Genomic DNA, 7,216 nt, shown 5'->3' with positions numbered 1-7,216 from the left:
GAGAGCTGCTCATGGGCACCTCACACGGCTCCCGTGGAGAGCTGCTCTCCTGAGGAGCCCACCAGTGCCCGTTTGCCCTGGGGCATCTCTCCAGCGTCCTGTGAAATAGAGAAAAGCTTGTGTGCGGGGCGGGCGCAGCTAAAGGCAAACGTCTCGGCACCGTGCGGCTGCCAGAAAAGACATGGGCTATGCTCGGGGTCTCCTCCTCAGCTCCACGCTCCTGTCCTCTCCCGTCACCGTCTTGTCAGACGCTGCAGGGACGCAGCCACACCGCTAGGGAGATGTCGTTCCTGCAGGTCTCGCTTTCTATGGCCGTCTCATCTTGGCTTCACTCTCTGACCTCGCTCTGCCTACATCTGTCACTGGCTCTGAACTAATGCTTGGCACAGCAGGAAGGGGTTTTGGAAGAGAACACCTGTGAATTGAGCGGACAGTTCAAACACCCTACAGCAGAAATCTCAGTGAAGGCGGACCAGAATACCCTGCCTCTAAATGCTTCGTGGCCAAGAACAGCCATCAAGACAGAAGCTTGGCAACCCCCTCCCCTCAACAACTCACCATCTTCTCTTCCTCCACAGGTATTTCACATCACACAACAGCACCCAAAGCAGCATCAAGACGAGGACGGCCAGGGCAGCTGCTACGCAGCACTTCTGGAGATCTTCAAGCTCCCCAACACTGGAGGTTCTCTTACACAACCCTGGAGGAAAAATTCTGCACTTTAGTGTGTCCTGCATGGTCCTCGTAATCTCACAGGAGCTCTGACATTGCCAGCCAATGTTCTGTCTCCCTTGGTTAGAATTTCTGAACCAGTGAACATTCTGGAGCTGCAATATTTCCTTCAATGCAGTAGAAACAGAAGGACCTCTCAAAGCCACTGCAAAGCAACGTGCTCGGGAGCCTCCCTCTCTCCTCTCAGCTTTGCTTACGCTCTGCCGTGGCTGTAATCCAGTTCCCTTGCTGTCATGGGTTTGCTGCCCCTTCTTGGCCACCCCCCACACTTGTGCACCATTTCTTTTGCACTTACCTACCTTCGCCCTCTGAAGCTTGCTCGTGCTGCTGCCTGAAGACTCCCTGTGATCTTTGGGACAAGCTGTCCCCCTGAACAGAGCTCACTGGGCCAGATGGAACGCATGCGAGGCAGCACAGCTGTTAGACCAGTCGCCCCCTCCTTGAGCAATAGAAGCCACCTAAATCTCGCTCTCCCCCTTTGCCCAGGCACCTGAGGTAGGTAAATAGCATTTCAAAGGGAGGGAGGAGGGATCCAAGTCAAAATCCTTTCTGCATTTGAATGAGAAACATCAATTTCTGCACTTCTAAATGTTCATGTAGTAAAAAAGTCCCCTTTCACTAAGTAGGTTTTTGCTCTGAAATCGGGAAAACTTTTGCAGCAGGGAGAGTCCACAATACGCAATCATGATCCTGGCTTCAGTCTTTTAAGCAGAAAACAAACTCCAATCAGATTTGATTATGCAAATTTAGCTTAATTTGCAAGTCAAAAGAGGAAGAAAACAATTGCTTTGTTTTTTAATAACCAAGTTTATCAAAGTTCATCTTGATCTGAAAATGCAGAGAGATGCTTCCTGAACTGTCTCTTTGTCTGGTCATATACAACACCTGCTTCCCAGTTTAATTTCTTTTCAAACTGTGATACCAGTCAAACAGTAACATTTCTAACTTAAGGAATCAAGTTCCTGTTGCTTGCAGTTGGCCACAAGAACATGAAAATTCAAGCTCCAGACTTGCACCAGACTTGTGTGGTGAACTCGAACACCCACATCCTACTGCAAGCAACAACCTCCCATACTTAGGAAGAGCCTACATCCCTGCAGAACCAGTGTAACAAACTGTTTTATACCTGTTGAGACTAAAAATTACAGTGGCACTTGCCTAGTGGGGATTTCTCATCTCAGTAGAGCAGGCTACTGAAGAGGCTAAGGATTGCTCCAAATTCCCCAGAGAGCCCAGCACTTGGAGGAATCCTCCAGGGAGGCCTCATCCTGGGGGGATGTTCCTAGAGGGAACATCCCATTGGGTATCACTTTCTGCTGAATTTGAGGGAGACCTGGAACCTGTCAAAGGGAGGAGGGATCAGGAGTCCCAGTTTTAATCAAAACATTAGAGGTGTTACAATTTGGGCAGTTGCATTCGGAGACCTAATACCTGCTCCGCAAGCTCTTTTCTTCTGACACCGGGATGACAGTGGGAAGTTGTGTTTGCACCTGCAGGTTTGAATGGACTGATCTCATGTGCTGATCTCGTCCCTCTGGGCTCCCCCATCCCCTGCTCTAAAACAGAGGAGAAACCAAAACATGGGAGAGGAAGATTGTTAAAAGCAATGTCACGATGGGCTTGTGTTAGTGAGAAAGACAGACTTTGTCCTTCCATTTCCCTTAAAAACTACTGATGCTTGTTGTATGCAGGGCCAGTAACATTTTAGAGGCATTCCCATTTTAGAATGGGAAGAGATCTCGAGAAGAACCAGTTCCCCATCTTCTGGGGAATGTTTGAAATATTTTGGCTTTTTGACATGCCCACTTATTTCATAGCATCCCAGTCACCCATACCCATGCTCTGTTCCCCTTCCTGCTAAAATTCTCTTCACGTGCAGCCTGCCAATTCACGGTCATCTACTATCCATTACTCCCTTCCTCTGCCTCGGGTATTTAAAGGTAGCAAAGTATTCAACATGGATTTATTCTAATCCACACATTGCAGCCCCTTAGCCTCTCCTGTTGGAAGTGCTGTAGCATGACCACACAGTTTCACAGCTGAAGATGTATGCTGGGATAAAGACAAATTGATGGTATGAAACCGGGGCCTTGAGCAAAGGGCTTCTTTTATTGGAACTCAAGAATCAGACTCATTTTGTGAACTAATGGATTTTATACTTTCAGCAGAGAAATACCATACATCAAACTGAAACCTTTCAGGGAGATTGGAGGTGGGTAGCTATTCCACATGCAGGCACCTTCTTTATTAATTCTGCACATTTCTGCAGTCACCAGTGATGCATTAGATGACAGTCGCAAAGGATTACAGACCTGATACAATATTAGATAAAAATTACAAGTGAGAAACTATTTTACTGCTATTTATTTTCATGAGATAAGCATCACTCACTGAAACGCCGTTCTAGTTTTGTCAGTACTGGCTTTTCTGGCTGCTGAGAAGTTTCAGAATTCTTTTTTATTCGTAGCTTATGCATAGAAATCAATACTAGTTTGCAATTTGTTGAAACCAAAATCATCACGGAGTAACATGCCTGATTTTTCCGTGCATTTTATTCCCAGTTCCTCAGCAGAATGTGAGTTGGATTCATTTCTCAGTGTATGATATCTAGTAATTAAAGCCAGTTATTTTCACATCCCACGCACATTTTTTCATTAACTTGACACTGAAACACGGCTGAATAAAGCAAGCAGGAACATGGCTGCAGGTGTTCCTTAACATCACTGATGTTAAAGGGAATCCTTTCTTTGATTCAGGAAAAGCTGGAAGAAGCTCCATCCCCAGCCAGCACATCTAAAATAACCGGAGTATTGGTCAGTAGGGAATGAAGCCAACTAAATCTCTTGTTTCAGTGCTGCAATTGACTTCTTTTGTTCTTGAAAGTTTAATGGCATATGTGGGTTTTGTTTTTTATAAACACACCTGTGTTAACTGTAAAATAAGCCTTAGAAATTCTGATTTTTCAGGGGAAGAGAAGGAGCTGAAAGGGAGTATCTTTGTGTTGGGGCTTGGCTGTGGAAAATACAAATTGAAGTTTCTAGGCCACCTCCTTCAAAGAACAAGCTTGAACTTAAAGCTTGTTCTTTGGAGCTGTAACAAGGAATGCAAGTCAGTGAGTAGCACATCATGATTTATGTGAAGTAGAAGATACCAATGAAATTGCATATGTTAGAAGTTACCATGGCTTCATGGGTCACAGTTTGTCCATTCCAAATGTGAAACAGGACAACTTCACGTAACAGCCTATAAGGCAGGATGCTTGCTCATACACCTGCTCCAAACTAAGGCAAGAGGAGAAAGAGGAACAGGAAAAGAAAAAGAAAAGAAGAAAATAAAAAAGAAAAAGAAGAAAAAAAGACTAACACATTTTCAACCCCCTATTGACCCCAATCACTGAGATATCTAGAGATTTGTTCTCTCCATTGATCAGAATTTGTGCTTACACCATCAGAAATAGAGGTTTCACAGGTTTTTGGTTAGATCAATAACGATTAAATGCAAAGTTATCAGTCCCAAAAACCCTTTTCTGGAAATCCGCCAGAAATTGGTTACCAGCTTCCAAGCCTAACAGCTAAGAGTCCAGCTTTGAGTAACGTTTCCACATCACAACTGATTCACCTCAAATCTTGTGCTGCAAGGAGCAAACCTCACCGAAACAGGCGCGATTTACTGTCGTTGCAACATCAAACAGCCGTTAAAATGATTCTGGACTGAAAGTACCACCTAGTGTCCTGATGACAGACTGCGGCTTCTTTGGGGAATGAAAAAAACTCCGTACAATGGACTTGTTTGCTCACCTCTGTGATTACATTACCATAAATAATTAATCTCCTGAAATACATGTACAAATAGAAGAGAGACTGAAGGCTGCGCAATGCCATCTTGTTTTCCCAACATGAATTAGAAGAAAAACGTCAGCTGGGCTTAGGGTCTTGGAAAAAAAATTGCTAAGCCAGTTTATTAATAGCTCTTGCAGGAAGCCGAAGTGATACATTTGGGATCCATATTTTTCTTCCCAAGGTCCAGTAACACTGATAACACTAAGTTCTCACCTGCAAAGGCTTCAGTGAGTACTTAAAATTTCAACAACCAAATCAGAAATAAAGTTTAAGATCTTTAATACTTGGAGCCATACATGAGAAAATACACATTTAGAATAACTATCTAATTTCAATTTGAGTACCTCCTCTGATCTGCATTTTCTATATATACCCTTGACAGGAAGTCTACAGTCCCTGTCTTTCCTCTCTGCTTTGCTCTAAGTCAATAATCAATTCTTCCCATTTAAATTGCTGATATTCTTTACTGCAGCTGCTGCTCAACTTTGACAATATTGTGGAACACACAGTTGCAGTCATGACCCGCTAGCTCAACTCTTGTTGTTTTCTACCTGTAAGATACCACTAATGAATTAAGTCTGTTTTCTTGAAAGAGTAGTAATAAGAGTGCAAACATGTGAAATTGGCTGCTCTGCTTCACACATGACATTACATATTGTTCTATAATAATTCAGTTTCAAACATACTGCCAGACAGTCAAACTGCAAGAGATAAACATATAATTTCAGTGTCATTACTCCTGTAAGTATTAATAAGAATTTAATGTACAAGCTTGTGTAACTCCCCCACATTTGTATGTTCTACATGTCTCACAGCTATTTAAAAGAGTAAAAATAATCACGGCTTAACTAGATAGCTTTAAATTATTCTGTTTTACTTCCCCCACTTCGAAGCATCTCTTATTGTTGGTCAAATTTATTCAAAGTTATCATCTGCACTAAGTTTCATTTACTCCTAAGAACAAACTCTGACCTCAGGGCTTCTGCTCAGCAGTAGTAATCCTGCAACGGGTAATCCAGAGAACCCAGAGTCAGGCAAGAACTAAGCAATAACTGCAGTGCACCAGATGCACCAGATCGAGACTCTAGTGAGCACAAACCAGCTGTTACCAACACACAGCCCTGTGCACAGCGGGTACAGCACTGCCTCAAAACGGCACAACGGCCCTCAGCACTAATTAGCCCGTCATAACCTTTATAATACAGCTGTGCTGCTTCTCTTCCCCAAATCAGCTTCTACGGACCTCTTCTGTGTTCCATTCAATTGTTATCTAACTGTTTTTAAAAAGAAGGAAAAAAAATAAAACAAAAATTGCCAGCCCACTGTTGCAAAATATTAGGAACAGTACAGTGCAAAACAAAACAGCATTCAAGTGTTGAATTTTTTAAGTTTAGGAGAACATTATTACAGAACGATGAAAAATAACAATAGTGAACAAACTGATGCAAGACTTTTTTTAAAAAAAATATTGTTTTTTCTTTTACAGAGAGAAAAGTGATATTCTAAATTACTATAGGATTTTCACTCAAAGAAGCTGCTGGAAGGTTGAATAAGCACAACCCAAAAGGTACTTGGATTAGGCACAGTTGTGCTAGAGTGCTGTAAAGACACGACCGCTACGCCTTTCTCTAAGGAAGTACTAGGTAGAAGTGCTGCTAAACTCTGTCCCACTGCTCTAAAGTTCCCTTCAGTTTCTCAAACGGATAACACTTTATGCATTTTTATTCATAGTAAACCTTTGTCTTTAGTACAACATCTTAACCAAGAAATAAAAAAAATAATTTCAATACTAATCGCTTTTGAAAGACTGCACATGTGGACATACATCTGAAATTACCTCCAAAAAGAATTCTTACTTCATAACATAATCATCTTTATTTTCATTATTTGGCTTAAGGCTATGGCTACAACTCCCAGTCAAACTCTGCAAGACACTGAGTACATAAAAACAAGAGAGAAAAGATTCCCGCTACACATCAGACCCTTTTAGTAAATGATGAACATTTGTCCTTAAAAAGCTCTGCCTGTCTCACTACAAACTTTCACTGTCACAGACTCCCAAAGGTCTATTTTACAGACACTAAATCCATTTGGTTCACTTTTTTGAGACAGTTAATGCAACAGAGGGACCAGCTGTCCAAACAGCCCATCCCAGAGTCCCAGTATCTTGGTGGTTCTTGCAGCAAAAGTAAGATAGCAAGGTCTGCCCTGCCTCACATGTACTCTTGAGAGGTTTATGACAGTACACTGTCAGAGGTTTATGCTAGTTTTTGTAACAACTACCGATCATAAGAAATAAAAATTTATAAACCTGCCACCTTCTTGTTTAAGTGCTCAATTCAGGAAAAAAAATATAGTCATGTATAGACAAAAAACACTTGGTAACAAATGACATACCAGCACACTGCCCTGAATACTCCAGCTAAAACTCCAATCAAATCTAGCTTTTCACTCTGGTCTGTAAGCTGTAGCTACACACACATTCAGTCTTTCTAGTCAGCATTTACCATAGCTGGGACCCTGTGCCATTCCTGGGCTCTAGTCCGAGCTACAGCAGATAAACACCTTGCAGACACCCTTGCAAGTTTATTCTCCTTCTCTTCAGAGCGACTGTCCTCTTGAGAGCACTGCGTAACCCTCACTAC

The sequence above is a fragment of the Apaloderma vittatum genome, unplaced genomic scaffold, assembly GCF_000703405.1.
Source record: "Apaloderma vittatum isolate BGI_N311 unplaced genomic scaffold, ASM70340v1 scaffold12904, whole genome shotgun sequence".
In the NCBI taxonomy this organism is placed as follows: domain Eukaryota; kingdom Metazoa; phylum Chordata; class Aves; order Trogoniformes; family Trogonidae; genus Apaloderma; species Apaloderma vittatum.
The sequence above is the reverse complement of the archived record's forward strand: the minus strand, read 5'-3'. Positions refer to the sequence as shown.